The following is a 23,875-nucleotide window of genomic DNA, read 5'->3' on the forward strand; positions in this document are numbered from 1 at the left end:
CCCAAACCGATGGGCCGCGACGGGCACCCGGTGCCTTACTCAACCGAGTACCAACATAACGTATCTTTTTGTATCATACTATCACAGATAACTGAGTCGGAGGGGCTGCCCTGAGATAAGTAGAATACCACATGAAATATCAACTTATGCATAAGACATACGAGCCTATAAGACCAAAATAACCACTCGTACACTGAACATAGGCCGACAAGGCCATACAATCTTTTACGTACATGACATCTGTCTATAAGCCTCTAAGAATACATAATTGTCATAAAGGTCGGGACAGAGCCCCGCCATACCAAACAATACACGTCTAAATCATACTGACCAAACAAGCAACTCCGAAGCAAATAGAGCGCACAAACATCTTCCGCTGAGCTGATAGCCTACTTGGAGGACTCTCGACCTATCTATCGGGACCTGCAGGCATGAAACGCAGCGTCCCCAGGCAAAAGGGACGTCAGTATAAATAATGTACCGAGCATGTGAGGCAATATACTGAAAGCTGAAACTGACCTGATAATATAATAACTGAAAGTAATTGGGAGTCAAAGATAATCTAAAGATATACTCACCTACTGATACTGACTCAACTCTCTCAATATAGTAAGTAAAATAGTTGTCCGGCCCTATAAGGCTCGGTATATAAATAAATGCTCTGCCGTAGTAGGCTCGCTCATAGGTGCTCGGCCATACTAGGCTCTGTATCTCGGCCAACTAGGCTCGCTCATAGGCGCTCGGCCACAGAAGGCTCGGTATATAACTTACCATCTAATTAGAGGTTGCCCAATAGGGGCCTGCCCATCGATTATAGCTCAATGGTAATGAAAATACTGTAATGTTGTATATATAGGCTCTCTTCTCTCTTGACTGGAAGAAGACAATACTCAATTAAATATGAAGTCCCGATAAGGAGAATACTGTAATTTATGAGACTAGGATAATGTATATAAATTCGGGAGTATGAACTTCTCTTTATGCCTCGTTATCAAACACATGTAATTATGAGATCATGCCAAAATAAAGGAAAGATTTGGCCTTAACATACTTGAACCGATTCTATTTTGTGAAAATACGTAACGGCGGATCGAAGTAGGGAAAAATCCGTATGATATTCTTAAGAAAGATTATACCGGGCTTTCTTTGAATTAGCATTTCACGTTGGACCTTGTAGCATTTCAGAGAATTTCACGTTGGACCTTGTAGCATCATCCCTCCAGAATTTCATGTTGGACCTTGTAGCATTTCACATTGGACATTGTCATTTCTCTTTAATAATGTAGGAAGATGGTTCCTTTTATCAAAGAGAGTGGGCCCCACTTTGTATGGTGACTAAGCTAACTAAGCTCACTAATTTGCCACCTTAAAGTGTGACTTAAGAGTCACTTATTACCTACTCCCTTGGCTGCCACGTTGAGGCATTTTAAGCTTACCCATAATTTTAATTAATTATCCACTAATCTCTTGATTAACTTATTAATCTCTCACTAATCAATAATTACCCAATTATCCATAATCAAGAATTATCTCAAGTTACTCAAAATACTACTCACTTTTAACACACTTTATTCATCTTGCTATCATGGTCATGTGGTACCTCGTATGGCATTAGTCCATAAATATGGGGTATTATAGCTCGGACCATATTTTATCCCAAAATGTCAAACTTTGACGAAACTCATTTTGTTTGATTTGCTTACCCTCTCACCTTCACGAAATTACTTATCACTTGTTTGAAATAGCATAATACTTAAAATTCCAAAATAATCTCATTCCCGAACTTACGTCGATTAACTTACGACGAAACTTTAACGTATAAAAATGCGGGATGTAACATCTCATTTCCGAACTTTCACCAATTTATTTATGGCGTACTTTCACGTACAAAAAATATTATGGGGTATAACATTGTCGGCCTATGTTTTGAGTATATTAAGAATCATGCCGGCCTTATAGGCTTGTACGTCATATGTATAAGTCGGTATATCAAGTTGGGTCACCTTATATTGAGTATTCTCTCATGCTTTATTCAAGTCATCTCATAACAGCCTTTCTGGTTCATTTACCTATAGTAGTATGATACGAAAAGATATGTTTCGTCGGTACTCAGTTGAGTAAGGTACCGGGTGCCCGTCGCGGCCCATCGGTTTGGGTCGTGACAATGTTATACAGTCTGGAGTTATGAGGGTTTTGAGGGATTCTTTCATGTTATTTAATTTGTGGAACAAAGTAGATTCTCATGTCTTGTTGACGAGTTCAGACTCGGGAAGATTAAGTGATTGCATAGCAGTTGTGGTTGTGAAAGAGTAAAGAGAGATGCCAATTTGAGGCTAAGCATGTGGGTTATCTCTTGCGGGGTGGTCTACGAATATGTGGTCCTTATGATGTTGTGTGGAGAGTTTCTTTCTACCAGAGGGTACATTTGTTGCGATTTGAGTAGAGGTTGGTTGAGAAAGTGGGCATGACTGTCACGAAGGTGAATGCGAGCTTAGCAGATAATTGGAGGCATTTTATGGGTCGTGTTGCATGAGCTTGTGAAGAATTTGGTTGAATCTCACTGCAGGATTATGGCAGTAGTAGACTATGGGTATTGTGAGTTATCAGATGTTTTGTTCTATGGCTTCTAGCCAAGTGGGGAGTCTACTATTGACTATCCGATTGCGGTGACATGTTATAATAATTTCAGCCTGAGGCATGTTTGGAAATCAGTTATGACTTGAAGATGTTGATTTTGAGGATGACTCGAGTAAGGAATTTCTGGATGCATTACGTGTTACACTTTATGGATACATGGAAATCTTGGAATGATTTGAGTCTGTTATTCGTGATGGAGGTAATGTGCTAAGAAAAGGGATTCGCTCAGTTGCGTTAAGGTGGGGTTACTTCTTGGGGTGTTGGTGTGCTAATGGAGCATATGTTGTTCGACTCGATTGGGCGGTGCATTTGAGATTAGAGCAGGGTGTATGACTCTCGAGAAGGTTCTAATGGGTTCAAGATTCATATGTGGCATTTGAAAATTTTTCGAATTTGTATATGGCTAAGATCTGAGATTTGCACCGGATGGTGTCTTGCGGTATTTCTGTATCACTATGGATTCTACATTTCAGCATCAAAAAGGTAAAAGAAACAACTTTAAATCCACATAAGGTCTCTTCAGAGTAGGTGTCTCGGTTGTGGTACTTTTAGGGTGCTTAAGTGGGAATACAACAGCTTATGGGCCTTAGGGCGGTGTGGTTTTATGCTAGGATCTCTTGTGGCGAGCTTTAGGTAAGGATCGTGGTGTTCTGGCAAGAAGAAGTGTCAATTTGAGGTAATTCAGGAGGAACTCGGAGAAATAGTACAGATTGGTAGTAGGTTGAATCAGCACGGTAATGCATATATGATTGGTCCTTTGGGTTCTTATGATGTGGTGAGTCTCTCCAGGTATTTTGTGGCGATACTCTTGGGTTTGCAGACCTTCGTGGCTTGGTTGAGTTAGAAAGATTCAGTACTGGTGGCTTGGTTATATGCACATGGGTTTCGAAGTGTTCTCGATGATTTCTGCCACAATTTGAGATGGATATTATCTACAAGTATGAGGAGTATGTTGTGTACTGTGATTTTCTCCTGAATGGGATCAAGTGGAAGGTTTCTAGCTAATTGAGTATGTGTTCTACTTGTGACTCAGAGTTGATAATGAGATTCTCATGTTTTCATATGATGGCCTAATAGAGGCGGTGCGTGGTGTGAGATTGGGATTTGCATATGCAAGTATACGGTTCAGTTTCAAAAGGAAGGTCATGAGTTTATGCAGCACAGATGATTTCAGATGGTGAGAAAAATGTTGACACTATTTGGTATTACCTGAGATGAGTGTACATTCAGAAGGCACGCTGAGTTTTGACTTACAGATGCTTCATTTATATTGCGGTACTCGCCTGGTTGATCGACTACTGATATCAGATTTTTGCTATATGGCACAGGAGAATTATAGAAGTATTTCTCATGGGATGATTTTGTATGATTAGATGTGTTAGTCGTATGAGTGGTGGAGTTGGGATCGTCTATGGTGATTCATGTGTTCTATAGATTTGGAGAGTGGGAGTTCTCAGAAGGAGATCGTTTTTGGGTGCAAACTGTGAAGATGTGGCCAAAGTTAGCCAGATGGTAGTATGTGTTTTGGTTAGGTCATTGTAGACTTTTGGAGGGTTATTTATCTATTTGTGGATGATCGGGGTTGATTTGGCGGATCATTAGAAGGCCTAATGAGGATGTGTATTCTACACTGGGTCGGATTGGTTGCCTCTGTACTGTTGTTGTTGAGCGATGTACCATTCAGTTAGAATTGATCTTAATCGTATCTGATATGTTCTATGTGTTACTCTTCTATGCTACAATGGGTTGTGATCTATTGGTTACTTGCACATTAGATGTGTTTTTGTTTGGGTCGTGCGGTGAAATTCGAGCGAGATGGTTATTGGGGTGTTGAATGGCTGATTGTGCCTTGGATTTGGTCATTCCTATTGGTGGTATATTGTGCTATCCATTTTTCCATGGTTATAGTCATGCACTTCGTGTATTTGATGTTGAATTGCATGTGGTTATTGATTTTGAGCATTGTGGCTTGAGGTTCATATGGACCGGTGTTTGGATAGGGTCACGCATTGTAGCTAGGTTATTTTGGGATATGATCCTTTGTGATAGATTCGTGGGTCTTGGATCTACTATGTGTGATGGGTTCATAGCATTGCGTTTGTGGTGGTACTTTTTGAGCTTGCGAGACGGTTATTTCATTTGAGTCATTTTCCATGTTGAATACATTTGAATGGTTACTTATATGGTGCGCGGATTGCAAGGTTTATGGCTTTAGATTGTATTGGTGTGGCATGTTAGTAGAATAGCTGTGTTTGATGAAGTAAGGTCATTGGACCTAGAATGGATATTATCCTATTTAATTACAGTATGTTTGGAAGAATGATATCGGAAGTCTCTTAGAATATGGCTTTGGTTTTGGTCGAACGAGAGAGAGAGAGCTCCATGACTTGTTGGTCTGATGAGTGGTTATGAGTTTTTGCGTGTTTCTTTCATCATCGGCAGCGTATGAAGGTTTTGAGCGAGGTTTTATATGATATGAGGATTTTTACCGATACCGGGTTTGTTTTTTAGCAGCGATGGTGATAAGAAATTATTGCTACGAGTATGCGGGTTATGTGCTATATCATGTGATTACATATTGGTTCATGGTTATGATTTGATACAGCTTGTTCAGACTTATACAGTGTGTAGATGCGAGATTCGGGTCTTGTAAGGAATTTCGGATGTTGGAAATTGGATACCAAGGTTTATGGGCTAAGTGCAAGGAAGAATCTTCGGTTATGTTGTATTGACGAGATTATATGGATTGGGGTGACATGGTTTAACCCCCGGGTATGTGCAAGGTGGGTTTACACAGTGAATTGATTGCTCTGGAATGACTCTTGGCACGTTCGAGGAACGTATGTTTAAGTGGGGGAGAATGTAACGATCCAACCGGTCGTTTTGAGCATTTGCATTCCGTTCAGCTATTTGAAGCATTGAGTAGTTTCATATGATGTATTATGACTTTTGTGTATCGTCGGTTTTGGTTTTCGGGTGATTCGGAATTAGTTTGGAAGAATGAATTTCATATTTGAAGCTTTAAGTTGGAAGAGTTGACCAAGTTTGACTTTTGTGTATTTGACCCCGGAACGGAGTTTTGATGGTTCCGTTAGGTCCAGATGATAATTTTGAACACGGGTATATGCCCGGATTTGCATTTGGGTATTTCTAGGAGGTTTCGGCACTAATTGGCAAAAGTTGGAAATTTGAAAGGTTTGGAATGTTCATAAGTTTGACCAAGAGTTGACTTTGATGATATCGGGTTCGAATTGTTGTTCCGGGAGATGGAATAGGTTCGTTATGTCATTTGGAACTTGTATGAAAAATTTTGATTCATTCCGGATTGGTTAGGCTTGAATTGGACACTTGGTTCGAAACTTGAAGTATATGAACTTAAGACATTGATCTTGATCGACGATTCATGGTTTTGTTGTTAATATGTGTGATTTGAGGACTCGAGTAGGTCCGTAAAATATTTTGAGACTTGTTGGTATGTTCAGACGGGGTCCCGAGGGGCTCGGGTGAGTTTTGGGGTGGGTGGTTTTGAACCATTTCTAAGACATTTTTAGATCCTGGTTTTTAGCTACAGGGTGTACATTGCGATTGCAGAGAATTGGCCGCGATCGCGATGAGTAAAAGGAAAAGGGGCACCTGTGAATCGCGTTCGCGAAGGGTTCTTCACGTTCACGAAGAAGAAATTCTGATGTCACTGAGCTGACTTCGGAAGCTTATATCTTGTAATCTATAAGTAATTTGGAGATAATCCAAAAACAAAAGTTGTAGCCCTTTGTGTCTAGTTTTCAGCAAATCAAACCGTTTATCATTTGCAGTTTTATACAAAAGGTTATGGCTATTATACTATAGGCTATCTGAGAAGAATCTGTGCTAGAAAATTTTTGAATCGCAATCGCAAGGTTGGTGACTGCGATCATGAAGGTTACCTCTGGAGCAGTGTTTAAACTACTCTATTTTGAAGGTCTTGGTCATTTTATCATATTTTGAGCTATGGAGCTCGGATTTGGGCGATTTTGGAGGCGATTTTTACCACATGGATTGGGGTAAGTGTTTTCCACTCAGTGTTGATTTAACCCGTAATTTCATCTTCGATTTTGGTAATTAATTGGTGAGTTTGAAAGAGAAATTGGGGGGGTTTTGCCTAAATTTTCCTAATGTGAATTTTTGAGTTTTGAATATCGATTTGGAGTCAGATTTGAGTGAAATTAGTATGGTTGGACTCGTAATTGAATGGGTTGTCGGATTTTGTAGGTTTTGTTGGGTTCCGAGGTGCGGGCCCAAATTTGAATCTTTGGTTGACTTTGGGCTTTTGATTAAATATTCGACCTTTATCGATCGGGTTTGTTTCCTTTGGCATTATTTGATGTTTTTGAGTTGCTTTTGGCTAGTTTCGAGGCGTTCGGAGATCGATACGAATGGGATGGCATTTCTAGAGTATTCTTTGGCTTGTTCGGTATTGGATTTGGCTTGTTCGAGGTAAGTAACATATCTAAACTTGAATTTGAGGGTATTTAACCCTGGGGACTATGTTATAAGAGATGTATTGAGGTGGCGCACATGCTAGGTGACAAGCCCGTGGGCGTGCACCGGGGAAATCATGATTTTAGTTGACTATTCAGCTATGACCTAACTTGTTTTGCTGTTATATCTTGTTACATCCATGTTCTCCCTACTTGTTTGATTATATGAGTTGTGAATCATGTTAGAAATCATGTTTAGCTCATGTGCTTATTCGGTTGAGACCTAATGAGGCTATCTTCGTTGTTTTGAGTTATCTGCTTTAACTGTAATTAAATACTCAGTCATGATTCTTCATTTGCATAGCATATCTCACTCTCTGTTCATCATTCATTGTTACATCACATGTTATCAATGTTTGGGCTGAGTGGTACTAGAATGTGAGCCCTTGAGACTAGAGAGATTGATGATTGAGTTGGGGCCTGAGAGCCGTGTTATGAGTGATATTGAGGATCGGGTTGCATGTCGTAGCAGGCCATATCGGCTTTATATCTATTATTATTATTATTATTATTATTATGGATCGGGTTTCACGCCGCAGCAGGCCTTATAGGCTTTATTTATTATAATTATGCATCAGGTTGTACGCTGCAGCAGGCCTTATAGGCTTTATTATTATTATTATTTATGGGATCGGGTTGCACGCTACAACAGGCCATATTGGCTTTATACTAGCGCTTGGGCAGGATCCGCCCCTCTGGAGTCTGATATACCAGCATGAGCGCAGGTACCGTACAATGTTGAGTGGGAGTTTGAGGCAGGCAGATTGAGTATTCTGTGAGTGTGAGTATCTGGGATTATCACCATGAAATCATTCATTTGACATGCATACTTGGCATGTAGGCATAGAGATACATTTTTCCTTATGCTACACAGTGTTGCGATATTCATGATTTGACATGTATATTGAGATGTGTATATTCCTCATACTAGATGGTATATGATAAGTGATGACTTGACATGCATATTGACTTGTAGGCATAGTGATCTACTTCCCTCATGCTTTTTGATAATGAAATATCTTACATGTTGAAAGTTTGGGAAAAATCACAGTTTTCTGATATACTCATATTTTGATAATTTCGGTGAAAGATTTGGGTTTTATAGTTATACCTGAAAAGCATGCCTATTTTCCGTAACTGTGAACGAGTTGAGCATAATATCTTTGAGTTATTACTTGTACTGCTTTTATTATATTGTTACAAGTTATTCTTTACTATTGGTGTTGGACTCTGACCATTTTTCCGAGCTCGTCACTGCTTTCAACCTAAGGTTAAGTTTTTTACTTATTGAGTACATGGAGTCGGTTGTACTCATACTACACTTCTGCACCTTGCGTGCAGATTTTGGAGTTGATGTTGCTGTGTATGGCGAGAGCTGGCATTGGAGATGTACCTGCGTTCCGGTTATAGCTGCCTCTTGTTCTTGGTAGCTTTAGATTTATAAATCTGTTTATGTACATTTCGAACAGATGATATATTTATTTCATACCAGCTTTGTGAACTCTAAGTCTTAGAATCTCATGATTTGTACTACCGGTCCTTGGGTTGTTATATAAAAGTTCAGCTATTTCATTATTTATTTTCTTAGTAAATCTCATTTGAATTGGATTATTTTTAATTTGCTTACATAGCGGGTTGGGTTAGGTGTCATCACGGCTAGTGGATTTTGGATCGTGACAAGTGGAGACTTGAGGTATAGTTGTACGGTGTCCGCAGCCCTGAAGTCCTATTTCTCTATCATCCTAGCTGTTTACTTTGATTCGAACAGTTATGTTTTATTCAGACTATTATCTGTAGTACTCTAGACACTCATGTATTCGTGACACCAGTTTCTGGGATTGTATTTGGATTATGTCATTTATTAGTTTATCACTTTAGTTCAGACTATTCAGTTTTATCGTTATCATTTGATATGAATTGTTAAAATGGTTAATAATTATAGCTAATGTTGGCTTGCCTAGCAAGTGAAATGTTAGGTGCCATCATGGTCCCGAGGGTGGAAATTTCCGGTCGTGACAGCTATTGTCACGACCCAAAACTCAACATATCGTGAAGCCAAACTATCACAGTACAATGCAAGCCGACAACCACAAATAACAATGCATTTTTAAATTGAAAACAAGATAAAATAGGTTTAACAGTAATAACTCTCATAAATAGTCAATAAGAAAATACTGCGACTCAAATACAAAATTCCCAAAAATCCGAGTGTCACTAAGTACATGAGCATCTAAATAACAATACGGTCAAAACTTCAAATACAACTGTCTGGAAAGATAGAACAGTGCTAAAATAAAAGAAAAGAAGGAGAGTCGAGGTCTGCGTATGCTAAGGCAGCTACCTCAATAGTCTCCAAACAGATGCAGCTCCAAATCTAGCAGCTGTCGTGTCCAGAAGTACCTGGATCTGCACATGAAGTGCAGAGTGTAGTATGAGTACAACCGACCCAATGTACTCAATAAGTAGCAGGACTAACCTTGGGCTAAAAGCTGTGACGAGCTCAGATAGGTACCGTCCAAATCCATATTATAACAGTATAGATATGATAGGAAAAAATGGCAGTAATAACTCAGAGAAATATCATAATCAGTTTGTACACAGTACAGAAATGTAGATATGCTTTCAAGTTTAACAATTTAAGTTCAACACAGATAAAATATGCCAAGTATGACTGACATGAGGAATGTTACATCTCTATATCTACATGTCAAATATGCATGTCAATTGTAATGTAACACAGTGATAAAGTCATATAAATACTCTCGGAGTATTCAATCTCACTTAGCACACTCAATCACTCAGTACTCCCAGTCACGCAGTACTCCCAATCACTCAGCACTCTCAATAACTCGGCACTCCCACTAAGTAGGTACCTACGCTCACTGCTGGTGTGTCAGACTCCAGAGGGGCGGATCAATAAAGCGCTAATATAAGCCAAGCATGGCATGAATTAATAAAGCCTGTTGTGGCATGCAGCCCGATCCCTTAAATATCACTCACAATCAGGCCATCGGCCTCACTCAGTCATCAATCTTTCCAGTCTCTCAGGCTCACAAATCTCATGACAATCAACTCAAACAATGATAATATGATGTAGCAATAAATGGCAGCGGAGACTGAGATATGATATGCAAGTGATAGATGTGACTGAGTACATAATTGCAAATTAAGCAAATAATTAAACAACAAAACAACCTCTGTGGGTCCCAATAGTACCAGCATATAGCCTAAACATGATTTCAAACATGAATAACATCTCAATTTCTCTAACACATAGAGAATACATGAATAATAACAAGATTAGATGACTACACAGTTCCATGGAATCAACTGAATCACAATTACTACGGTGCACGCCCATATGCCCGTCACCTAGCATGTGCGTCACCTCAACACCAACCACACAACACGTATTTCATGGATTCATACCCTCAGAACTAAGTTTAGAAGTGTAACATACTTCAACCCGCGCAAATCTCTACTCCAACAAGCCCTTGCCTCGCGAATCGGCCTCTAAATGACTCGAATCTAGCCACAAACAAGTTAATACAATTAACACAAGCTATAGGAATTAATTCCATATGATAAATCTAGGTTCTTTAACAAAAGTCAAAAAGTTAACCAAAAGGTTAACCCTGGGCACACGTCTCGGAAGCTAATAAAATTTACAAAATCCGAACACCCATTCAATAACGCGTCCAACCATATCAAAATTACCCAATTCCGACATCAAATCGTCACTCAAATTCCCAAATCTTACTCTCCAATCCCTAGTCCAAAATTCCCCAAATTCTACCTTAAAACACATAATCTAGGTGGGAAATTCAATGGGTATTCAATATTAATGGATAAAAATGACTAAAAGTTGCTTACCTCTTGAAATTTAGTGAAACCCCTCTTAAAATCGCCTCCAACCGAGCTTGCAAAGTCCAAAAATGAGAAGAACCTCAAAACCCTCGATTTTTTTATTCTGCCCAGGCATTTTCGCACCTGCGGACTCCCCAGCCGCACCTACAGCTCCGCTTCTGCGGAAAAAGTTCTGCTTCTGCGGAATCCACATAAGGACCCGACCAGCCGCACCTGCGGCCCAACCCTCGCACCTGCGAGACCGCTTCTACTGCCCATCCTTTGCTTCCGAGCATCCACGCCTGCGCATTCCATTCCGCTTCTGCGATCGCCAGCCACATCTACCAAACTCCGCATCTGCGGAGACTTGTCGCATCCGCGGGCTCGCAGATGCGGAAAACTTCCTCGCACCTGCGACCACTGCCCAACTCTCACAAGGCCGCACCTTCTACCCTAGGCTCTCTTCTGCGGTAGCGCACCTGCGATCAATCCTCCGCAGGTGCGATCGCACAAGACCACCAACAACTCAACAACTCCTCTAAGTCCAATTTCAATCCGATAACCATCTGAAATCCACTTGAGGCCCCCGGGACCTCAACAAAACATACCAACAAGTCCTAAAACATCATACAAACTCGCTTGAAACCTTAAATCACATCAAACAACACTAAAATCATGAATCACACATCAATTTAAGCCTAATCAACTTATGAACTTCTAACTTCTAAAAACAAATGCCGAAACATACCAAACCAACTCCGATTGACCTCAAATTTTGCGCCCAAGTCATAAATGACACAACGGACCTATTCCAACTTCCAGAAATAAAATCTGAGCTCGGTAACCATAAAGTCAATTCTCGGTTACACCTCTCAACTCTCCAAACTTTAACTTTTCAAACTTTCGCCAATTCGAGCCAAATTCATCTGCGGACCTCCAAATCAATATATGGATACACTCCTAAGTCCAAAATCACCATACGGAGCTATCGGGACTATCAAAGCTCCATTTCAAGTGTCATTTATACATAAGTCAACATCCGGTCAACTCTTTCAACTTAGGCTTCCAACCTTGGGACTAAGTGTCCCAACTCATTTCGAAACATCCCCGGAACCAAACCAACCACCCCAGCAAGTCACATAACAACAAATGGTCACGGAATAAGAAATAAATGGGAGAACGGGGCTATAATACTCAAAACAACCGGCTGGATCGTTACAGCCATGTATAGTCATCACCAACACATATGAGGTAATAGCTACAGAAGAAAAACAATGCTAAGGTAATGGACTATTTATCATGAAGAAAGTGGACTGTTGAAGTACAATAACATATTTAGAATAAATTATGTACAACTTATATACATAATAAATACAATATGTTTGTTATGGTTTAGAAGATAGATAAAGACAACATTATGTTTCTTACCTTGTTGCACTGGACTTTTTCACCCTAAATTGGAACTTATTAATGACAGTATAGTGTTTCATTGCACTAACAATTATTTGCTTGTCTTGGTAAACTTGCCCTTCATTAATGTTTTCGGCGAATGTTATGTTACTATTATACTTTCATACTCCACAATGGCCGGAGATGTTGGCATATCAATTAGCTTGACTGTTTCCGATACTTCTCTAAATGTATTAGAATTGCTCGACAATTGCATCACACTACTATTACCATAATCAGAAGTACTTGCATTCATTTAAAAGTAGAGTATTTTAAACTTTTGTATATTCAGATGTTTAATAAGTTAATGAAATTGTACATGAATTGTAGTTTTTTTGTTAATAATTTGTATGCATTTATGTTCTAGTAATTTTTTTATGTTTTTAAGTTTGTAGGAATGTTATTTTTGAATGCACGTTGTTAAATGTTATAGTGTAAACAACTAATATGTCAATTATTTGTATGAATCACATGAAATTGTAGTTATGTTGTTGATAATTTGTATAAATTGATAATATACCAGAAATCACTCTGCCGTACTTATATTAAAGTTATTTTTAAATAAAACTTGTTTACTGTAATAGTTCAGGCAACCGATATGTATGAATTTTGTAGGAAATTTGTATTTACAAAACATGTAGAAAACAATTCAAACCTGCAATGGTGCTAGCGTTCGATGAACTCCACTCCAAATTGAAATCCTTTACTGTTATACACATAAGATACATTCCTAAATCCTTGTTATCCTTTTTCATCTCCATATAGACCCGCACATGTATACTCGTAAAACAGTACAGTTAAACTTGTAATGTGATTTTAGATAAGCGAATCGATTTAATCTCAAAATTATAAATAAATTAAATAAAATGCAAGACTTAGTATTGAAATCGAGATAAGACAACAAATAGCTTGGTTCCAGGAGCAAAGCTTCTGAAGGCAGCAATAAGAATATCAATAGATAGGAAATAAAGTATTATTGAGCTTAGAATAATATGTAGCATAATTTTGTCAGAAAATTCGCGCCCCTTACAATGGCTGTTCAAGTCACTATTTATAGCTACGCCTAGGGAACAAGGTCCAGATCAAACCCCTCTTAAATGACAATTATAGGGGGCATTAATGAATATGTAACGGCAGGCTATTAATGCCAAAATTTACTATAACGGATTATGTATTTAATACTAAAGAATATCTTTCATTGAATGTCATCGGGTGGCAAACATTCGTTTGTCTTCATTAGCAATATTCCCTTCAGGGTCTTCCCAGTGCCAACCGAAGTTGCTGTCCCCAGTCTTGGTTTCTACTTTCCTCGCTTTCCGTCTGTCTCCGGTTCCCTGTGTCGCTCTATTATTTGAGTATTTAATACGAATCAATTTTACCCTATATAGATAATCCCCCTGCTTTCCGGTGGTACATCTTTGTGTCATCGAAAATTTGGTGAAGATACCTTTCTTGGCGGAAACTTTTCTGATCCCTTCTGAAAAGTTTCTAACGCTTGATTAGACGCATGTCTCTCTGCATTTAATTCCCCGAATATGTGTAACTATACGATTTAGCAATACTTTTGTCGGTTCTCGAGGTAATCATGGCCACGATTTTGGCTGCCTATTCCTTTACTTATACGCCTCATTCTTCTTCTTTTACAAATCACAGTTTTTCAAACTCTCTCAACTTCTTTGCACTCAAATCTTTCTTGCTTTCACTCTTCTTTAATCTTCTTCTTCAAAGAACTTTTATTACCTTCTGCTAACCATGGACTCCTCCTCCAAGAACTCAAGTTCTCTAAAAAATAAAGAAAGTACCGATGATGCTGCCCCTCCTACGGTGAGCACCATCATTCCCAGAAGGCTTTGTGTAGCCAAGGATTTTGAAGAGAAGTTTCCTTCTATAAATTCTAGTACATGGGCTGTTGGCGTGTACCCTTCTTCCATCCGCCCTTCTAACATTCCTGTTATGAAGGAGGATTGTGGTTGCCATGATCTGAACATCATCGCTCCCCGTCTAGTGGAACGAGTAACTTTCCCTAAGAAGGATTTTACGTACGTTTACACGTACCCCTTCACTTTGGGCCCATTCTCGTTGAGCGGGAGACTTGACCCCGTAATCCTAAAGTTCTGCCACCGGTATCAAGTCTTCTTAGCACACGTGATCCCCTCTATGTGGTATACGGTAGCCTGGCTATGGCGGCTATTTCAGGAAGACTCTCCTTGGCTCACATGATGAACCTCTACTCGCCCAAGATTTTCCATTGGGGGAGTAATAAACTTTAGCAAACGTGGCCACCATGCGTTGTTCACCAGCATGGATGATGACAACAACTATGGATGGATGGAGCGGTTCGTTGTTGTTTCCACCAGGGATATCATCCCGTCCACAACTCCATCTTTTCCTAAGTCATGGACTCGTACAAGTAACTTCAACTCTGTTTTTTCTCTAATAAAATGTTGTTCCATACTGTTACTAATCCTTCTCTTTTCATTATTTCAGTAACTCAGTGGACACCGCCAAAGGTTGAAGGCTTGGACCAGTGGGTTCAGGAGATTCTAGATATTACCATGCCTGAAACCCGCCGGTGGAAAGAACTGGCCCTCAAATACGGGTGGAAGGCCAAAAATCATGATAAGTTGATTCGCGAAACTAATCTTGTCTTCATCTCATTTTGTGTATAAGAAAATTGGTTAACTTCTTTTTTCGTCGAATTGAGGTCTTTCACAAGGCTCTATTACCATCCCCGAGGAGGATGTTTTGGCTGATCCTGCAGAGGCTGCGAGGTTGCTGAAGGAGTCCTTCACCCGAACAGGCGCCATGGAATCCGCTTTTGGTGAAGGTGCTACCTCTCGGAGTCCCCAGCTGGTAAACAAGCAACCAAAAAGATGGCGTTCCTCCTTGGCCGAGGGAAAAAATAAAAGGGCGAAGAACGTGGCGCCCTAGATAGCCGCGGCCACTATGGTGATTGATGATGATGGGGAAGCCAGTGATAAAGAGGCTTCCCTACAAAGGAGATAACAACCTTCATCAACTCAACAAAATGCTCAATGTGAAGAGCTTATAACACCAACCGAGGATGACATCCAAGCGCTCTGGGGAGAGTGTGATATAGTGGAGAATGCCAATTCTTGCTTTCGAGCCCTAGTTCCTACTCTCGGTACTATGGGGCTGAGTACCGGGCCTCTTTCGTCTTCGGTTGATGAGCAACCTAAAACCAACACTGCTTTTGCTGCAGCTGCTTCTCATCCCATAACACCATCAGCTGTCGATCATACCTTCATCACCAGCAACTGCTACATTACCCCCACTGGCCACAGACATCTGAGAGGAGGATGTCCCCCCTCCCCAGTCCCTAGACCATAGGAATTTGGGGCACAACTATTCGCCCCCCTTTGTAGATCCCTAGAGGGGGAGGAGCGTCTCCCTCTCGGTCTCTACCGAGTGCCATCTGCTATCCCGGCCGGTGGAACTCGCCAATTACCTGAAGCCGCTGGCTTCAGAGAAAGATAAGAAGAAAATACACTCTCTTTCGGGGGAGTGTATGATAAACAAAGCCATGCACAATGCAGCAGCGGTATGATATTTGTTCCTTTAACTGTTTCTTCTTGTCTTGTTATGACAGGATTTCTGATTTGAGTTTTTGCTTTGCAGGCTAACTTCCTTGCTTCAAAGGGACTTCAGATGTTTATCCTCGATAAATAAAGACTCACATCCGAGCAAGATCAACTGTTGGCCGAGCCGAACCAAATTTTTGCTTGCCTTCCGGCACTGGAAGCATAAGCTGCCGAAGCCGGTGAGTTGGAGGTTCGGTTGTAGCATAGCGAGCATGAAGTGATGGCCCTCAACAAAGAAGCCTCCCAGTTAAGTTCACAATTTCAAGAAGCCAAGGCTAAATGGTATAAGTTCCAAAATGTTGTACTTGCTGCTGCCGAGCGCGAGGCTGCCTCTACTGAGAGATTGAATAATTTAGAGGCAGCTTTGAACTCCAAAGCTGAAGAAGTTGTTGTTGCTGAGGAGAAATGTGCCCAGATGGAGGAGAAGTATAAGAAGGTCATGGAACACAATAAAGTACATATCTCCACTCTCTGTGACCTTGATCTCACCCTTAGGTCCATGAGGTCCGAGCGGGATAGCCTTCCGACAGAGGTTGATCAACTCAAATCACATCTCTAGCGCCGAGCAGATTACCTCACTATTGATAAAATATATTCAATGTATAGCATGAGGAGAAAAACCTTGGAAGTGGCCAAAGCGGCCGTCATTGACTTTGATGCCGAGATCGCCAAGGCCCGAGAGTTGGAGTCAACTGCCCGAAGGTGCCTCCCGACTCGACCTGATGCAACTGACTCTTCTGGATCTGGTTCTGAGTTCTCGAGAACTAAGGAGGAACTAGAAGAGGATAATGATGAAGGTCAAGATCCCGAGCCGGCGGCAGATCCGCCTACTTCTCTTGGGGGCAGATACTTCTTGTTACATCCCGCATTTTCGTATGTTAAAGTTTTGTCGTAAGTTAATCAACGTAAAGTTCGGGAATGAGATTATTTTGAGATTATAAACATTATGCTATTTCAAACAAGTGATCAGTAAATTCGTGAAGGTGAGGGGTAAGCAAATCGAAGAAAAGGAATTTCATCAAAGTTCAACATTTTGGGATAAAATACGGCCCAAGCTAAAATATCCGGTATTTATGGACTAGTGCCATACAAGGTACCACTTGATCATAATAATAAGGTGTATAAAGTGTGTTAAAAGTGAGCAGTATTTTAAGTCATTTGAGATAATTCCTAATTATATGGATAATTGGGTAATTATTAATTTTAGTGGAAGATTATCACTTAATTAAGGTGATTGGTGGTTAATTATTGAATAAGGATAACCATCAACGTGGCAGCCCTTGTATTAAGAGATAGTGACTCTTAAAGTCACATAAATGGTGGCATTTTAAGAGGTATTTGAGTGGCTAAAGTAGGCCTTACCAAGTGAGGCCCACACCACTATAAAAAGGGTCTTTCCTAAGATTCATTCATTCATTTTCTAGGAATGAATTCATACGGATCAGTTATTACAACTTCAAAATTTTACACGATGTATTATACTGTGTAATAGCAACGAGATTTGCAATTCTAAAAAAGCACGGTACAATCTTTCTCAAGAACATCAAATGGATTTTTTCCCTACTCCGATCCGCCGTTACATGTTGTCGCAATTGACGTGTTGGAAGGATTGTCGAGAGAGTCGGCTCAGGTATGTTAAGGATAAACCTTTCCTTCATTTTGGCATGATCTCGTAATTACATGTGTTTGATAACGAGGCATAAAGAGAAGTTCATACTCCCAAATTTATATACATTATCCTAGTCTCATAAATTACAGTATTCTCCTTATCGGGACTTCATATTTAATTGAGTATTGTCTTCTTCTAGTCAAGAGAGCAGAGAGCCTATATATATAGTATTACAGTATTTTTATTACCATCGAGCTATAATCGATGGGCATGCCCCTATTGGGCAACCTCTGATCAAATGGTAAGTGTTGTCGAGCGCCTATGAGCGAGCCCAGTTGGCCGAGATACAGAGCCAAGTAGGGTCGAGCGCCTATGAGCGAGCCTACTACGGCAGAGCAGTTATATATATAGCGAGCCTTATAGGGCCGGACAGCTATTTTACTTACTATATTGAGAAAGCTGAGTCAGTATCAGCAGGTAAGCATATCTTCAGATTATCTTTAACTCCCAATTACTTTCAGTTATTATATTATCAGTTCAGTTTCAGCTTTCAGTATATTACCTTACATACTCAGTACATTATTTTGTACTGACGCCCCTTTTCTAGGGGCGCTGCATTTCATGCGTGCAGGTTCAGACAGACAGACGGGTAGACCTCCTCATTAGGTGTTTCCCGAATTCAGCTTGATCGGTAAGCTCATGCCCTTCGGAGTTGCCGAGTCTAGAGCTTTATGTACATCTTGTGTATATATGTATATATGATATGAGTAGGTCGGGGCCCTATTCCGATCACAGTATATCAATCAGTAGAGGCTTGTAGACATATCCTGTCAGTTAGTGCAGTATTTTGAGCTTGTAGGCCTTTTATGTATATTTTGTTGGTCTGCCAGCTGTAGTAGTTATGAGGGCCTTGTCTGCCCAGCATTATATTAATGTTTAGTCAGTATTCGCAATTGTCTTGCAATGTGGCCCATGGCCAAAGTATGACATTATATGTTTAGAATCCCTTAGTCGCAAGTTGGTACGCATGGATAGGTGAGGCACCGATTGCCGGTCTCGCCCCCCCTCCCCCCCTCCCCAAGTTTGGGGCATGACAAAAGTGGTATCAGAGCAGTTCTGTCTTAGGGAGTCTACAAGCCGTGTCTAGTAGAGTCTTATTTATGGGTGTGTTGTGCACCATATTTATAAGCAGGAGGCTACATGGCATTTAGGACTGTCACTCTTTCTTCTTACTCTAGATCGTGTGGTAGAGCTCAGTCGTAGAAATTCAAATTCTTAAATTCTATTATATTTGTAATACAACGATACCGACATCTAGAAAGACGGTTAGTAAGGGATTGAATATGGCTGTGGAAGAATTGAGTCAGAGGAACTCGATTTTGCATCATGCTTATGATGAGTAAATATAAGGTCTCCAGCAGAATATGTGGATCCTAAGACGTACAAGCTTCTTGATAAGGAGCCTTAAGGCAAGAATATCTATCCACCCCTATGGTGAAAGGCAATGAGAGATTTAGAAGAAAGATACAAATTTCAATAAGTAAAAGAAGCAAGGTGAAGAAGGGTACGAGGTACCCAGTTAGTAAAGAAGAATATTATCTACAATTCAGGAAGAGAGATATAAGCATTTTGAGTTACCCTCAACAGTAACAGAGGTATGTACAATTGGCCTCACCCATTTCAGTTATGCCCTATGGGGGCTAACAGGTGTAGTTTAAGGGAAGGACGGGATATCAGGATCCGACTTAGGTTAGAGTAACCTAAAATGGTGAATGGATTGTTTGCGTTAGTTGACCTTTCCGTAGGATATAGCAAATGTGCTAATAGATCTCCTTGTGAGACTCCTATATAGTGCACTCTAGAATAATACAGCTAGATATGAATACTAGAATATTCAAAGACAGGCACTGGAATCCGGGAAGGAATAAATATTACCTTAGTATGGCTCCCGTCCCTAATAGAGCGAGAATGCTAGGCAACCCGAAGAGCCAATGGATGAAGCAAGGGGAGCTAAAAGCAAAAGAATGTCTTGTTGAAGTTTTTAAAAGAAAGTGATAGGCAGAAATATTAGCGGGGAAATAAGGAGAGAGTTAAGGAAGCATTATGAGTAAGGTGTGATACATGGATGAAAACGGAAGATCAAAAAGAAATGACAGTATAATAGAGTCTATAGTCAGGTGAAGGAAGAAACGAGAGGTGATAGGCCTTGAGACAACAAAAGAGTATAGGCCATAAAGTCAAATCCTTATTTCGAGAAATAAGTTTGTGCCTCTAACGTGATTACCAGAGGGAAAAGCTAGACCTTCAGAGTAATAGAAATCAGTATGGGCTGGCGAACAAGATAAACTAAACATGGATTAGGAATTGAGTGATTTGATAATGGTCGACATCATGAGAATTTCAGATTTCGTTCCAGCGATAATAGAATAGACAACAGAAGAAGATTCATGAAAGATTCAGAGAATGGTCATTCAGGAAGACACTTTCCTAAAGCAAGCAATGTGAGCAAAGTTAAGCTTAAGGGACTGTATGTGTCGGTTACACTAAGTGTCACCCTCACGAGTAAGGAAATTTCGTTATCCTTGATACAGAAAGATTACCGCAAGGCAAGCAAGGGTCATCGATGATATGAAAAGACGCCAAAGAGGACAAGGTAAAACATCTATAGGTAGATCCTTGTGGCTCCAACTCTTAGTACTCCCCTAAAGGGGGAATATGGGTGACGTGGTATTAAGCCAGAGTTAAGTGGTTCTAGTAACTATGGAATGGTGAAGGAAGAATGCAAAAAAAAATGAGAAAGGAACAGGATTGCACTTATCCAAATCCTACAGATATGCTACGATTCCAGAACATTATGCAAGCACGACGTCAAGGAGAGGAAGTAAGGGTTCCGGCTCGGGATATTTTTGATAAATAAGGAGCCAGTGCGAGACGTAAGTTAAGACAAAGGAAATAACCCAAGAAAAATTATGCAGAATATTGATATGAGAATGGGACAATGAGTAGTTAGTAGTTAATACAGGAAGAGCCTAGTCATGGCTAGACAATAGCTTACAGACAAATCAACAGATTGTACAAGATAAACGTAGTGAACCCCAATATGGGAAATTCAGTCTCGCAAATATGACATTGTGATCCTTGAAAAATATTCAGATAGGAGTTGGGGTAGTTAAAGGCACCGTATGAGTGTTACGAAAATAAAAGAGAGTCCCGCTGGGAAGACAGTCAAAACTTCAGTTCAGAAGCAACCGTACGAGCACATAAGCGTGGAGGTAAGTAACTAAGGATAATTATAGGTGAGTACGACCATCAAAAAAAATACGATGTGATAAGCTCGCAGCCCTATAAGAATCAGAGAGTCCTCCCTAAGTACTACAATGAAAGACTAGCTGAGGAAGTAAGGAAGGAGGCTTCAACCTAAGCATAGTGACCCAAATAGGAAATGGTCTTGTAACAACAAGTCTCATAAAAACATTGTACGCACTCCATAAGAAAGTGGCACCTATCGTGGCTAATGAACGGGAAGAAAAAAAATCAAAAAGTGATATTCAAGATTATATGGGTTGTATGGAATTCCAATATGTGTGGGCACTAAGATAAGTCAAGTATTCATGCAACAAGTGGCAGGACGACCAGGAAAAGCAATTGCTTGCATTTAAAGAAAGTTGAGAAGGAACAAAAGGAATTATTCGATTAATGATCCAGAGTTAGTTACGTGATGAACGCACTTAAGAGTTCGGAGTATTATCCATGTAACATGTATGTTGACAATCATACAACCATAGAAAACTCTGGTATAAGTTAAAAGAAAAAATTGAGTCCAAGACATAAACAACGGATTGAATTGTTAGAAGATTATATCATGGATATTCCAAAGCGTCCATGAAAGGCTAAAATAATAAATAATACCATGAGCCGCAGATCGGAAGATAGCTTAAGCCTACATAAAGACTGATCAGAAGAAAGAGGAAACTAAAGAGTTACATCAATGAAGTAAATTAGGAGTCTGATTATTGGACCCAAAAACTTACAGAAATCGTGATTGAGAACACAGCAGAATCACTCTTAATATCAGAGGTACAAGAGAGATAGTATAACAACCATATTCTATAACGGCTCTACAAGAAAGCCAGTTAAAAGAGTACCATGCTCATAAGAAGTCAGTCTGAAGCTCCCGCCGGATTGTGTATGCACTAGAGGTGCAAGTATTATAATAGAGCTTCAAGTTGTGGATGTAAATTATACCTATGTGGAAGGGAGGTCGTGAAAGAAATAAAAGATGTGATGCAAGATTTTAAGGCAAGTAAGGTAAAGGTGAGCAATGTACGAGATACTCAAGTGCAGAAGGTTGTGAATAGTCCATACTTCGGATAGAAGACTAGAAGCACTGGGATTCAGCATCCAGGAATAATAGCGGCATCGTCAGTGGAATATCATCCAACCTATGGTTTCTAGGTATCGAGAGGACTAGTTAAGAAAGTAAAGAAGAGTTAGAGATGATGCGATGTCTCGCTTGAAGTTCCATAATAACACAAGGAAATATATAGTACAAGCAAGTTGAAGGAAGGTCACGAGTAGTATAAATAGATATCTGTAGGTCGTAAGCTAAAGTATGGTAAAGCGACAAGGTTTTAGGAAGACAGGAGTAAGGATAAGAATCAGAAAGTGAGAAGGTGACGAGAAGGGATAAGTCCTCGAAATTAAGCCTACGAGAACAAGAATTATAGAAAGTTCAGTATAGCCTAAATATACTCAAGGGAGTCTAAGACTAGTAGAATTTAAAAGAGATGGAATGTTGCCCTGGTAATAGAATAAGGGTGTAATTATGATAGATAAAGGATGACGTTTGGGCATTCGATTGAGTAATGATTTGATGAATTGTAAAGGATTAAAATACCCTCATAAGGAGAATCACATTGGGATGCTATGAAATATGGTTATTGAAGTATAGTATCGCCCCTAGGTAGATCAGTCTAATCACTTCAGATGTTTCCCCAATGAGACGTGAGCCCTAGTGACAATATATTACGTATGAAATTTCAAGTTATCAATGGTAAATTGTAGATCAATATTGAGGTGAATCAACAATGGATGGACAAAACTCACAAAGTATGAGATGAGATTAGGCCACCATTCTTAAGATGAACAGTAATGAGGAAGCATTAAAAGACTTAGATTTATACATATAGGATAAGCACGAGAGTAACCTGGAGTAGCAGACCTTAGTAACGATAAATCAAAGTAAGAGTTATGGCAGTAAATTCATACGGATGGATAAACGGACCTATGAAATAAGGTTTAACGATATTTGTAAGTTCAACAAAGTACCGAGCAAAGAACTTCAGTATACTCATAGATGTCCAGAGGGACATCTTGTCAAGCTTTGTATATGTTTACAAAGTGAAGCCTAGAGATTGGCTAAAAGCTGAATGAAAAAAAGTGAGAAGAGTCGCATAGGCACACTTATAAGGTCAGAGTCGTATAGGCTGCATGATAGAAGGTAGCAACAGTAACGAGATTGAAAGGATTCTGACCACAAGTCGTGGTGTAAGAAAGAGGCCTAAAGGGAGGAATGCCTAGGCCTTTGAATTTATTCACAAAACAGTTGCCTAGAGGCAAGGAGAGTGTTAAAGTATTCGGAAGACATAGGTTATGAAAATGATAAGTGCATCAGTCAACATTCGAGGGCGAATGTTTCAAAGGGGGGAATGATGTTACATCCCGCATTTTCGTATGTTAAATTTTCGCCGTAAGTTAATCGACATAAAGTTCGGGAATGAGATTATTTTGAGATTATAAGCATTATGCCATTTCAAACAAGTGATCAGTAAATTCGTGAAGGTGAGGGGTAAGCAAATCGAAGAAAAGGAATTTCGTCAAAGTTTGACATTTTGGGATAAAATACGGCCTGAGCTAAAATACCCGATATTTATGGACTAGTGCCATACAAGGTACCACATGACCATAATATTAAGGTGTACAAAGTGTGTTAAAAGTGAGTAGTATTTTAAGTAATTTGAGATAATTCCTAATTATGTGGATAATTGGGTAATTATTAATTTTAGTGGGAGATTATCACTTAATTAAGGTGATTGGTGGTTAATTATTGAATAAGGATAACCATCAACGTGGCAGCCCTTGTATTAAGAGATAGTGACTCTTAAAGTCACATAAAAAGTGGCATTTTAAGAGGTATTTTAGTGGCTAAAGTAGGC

This window comes from Nicotiana tomentosiformis, chromosome 10, assembly GCF_000390325.3.
Source record: "Nicotiana tomentosiformis chromosome 10, ASM39032v3, whole genome shotgun sequence".
In the NCBI taxonomy this organism is placed as follows: Eukaryota; Viridiplantae; Streptophyta; class Magnoliopsida; order Solanales; family Solanaceae; genus Nicotiana; species Nicotiana tomentosiformis.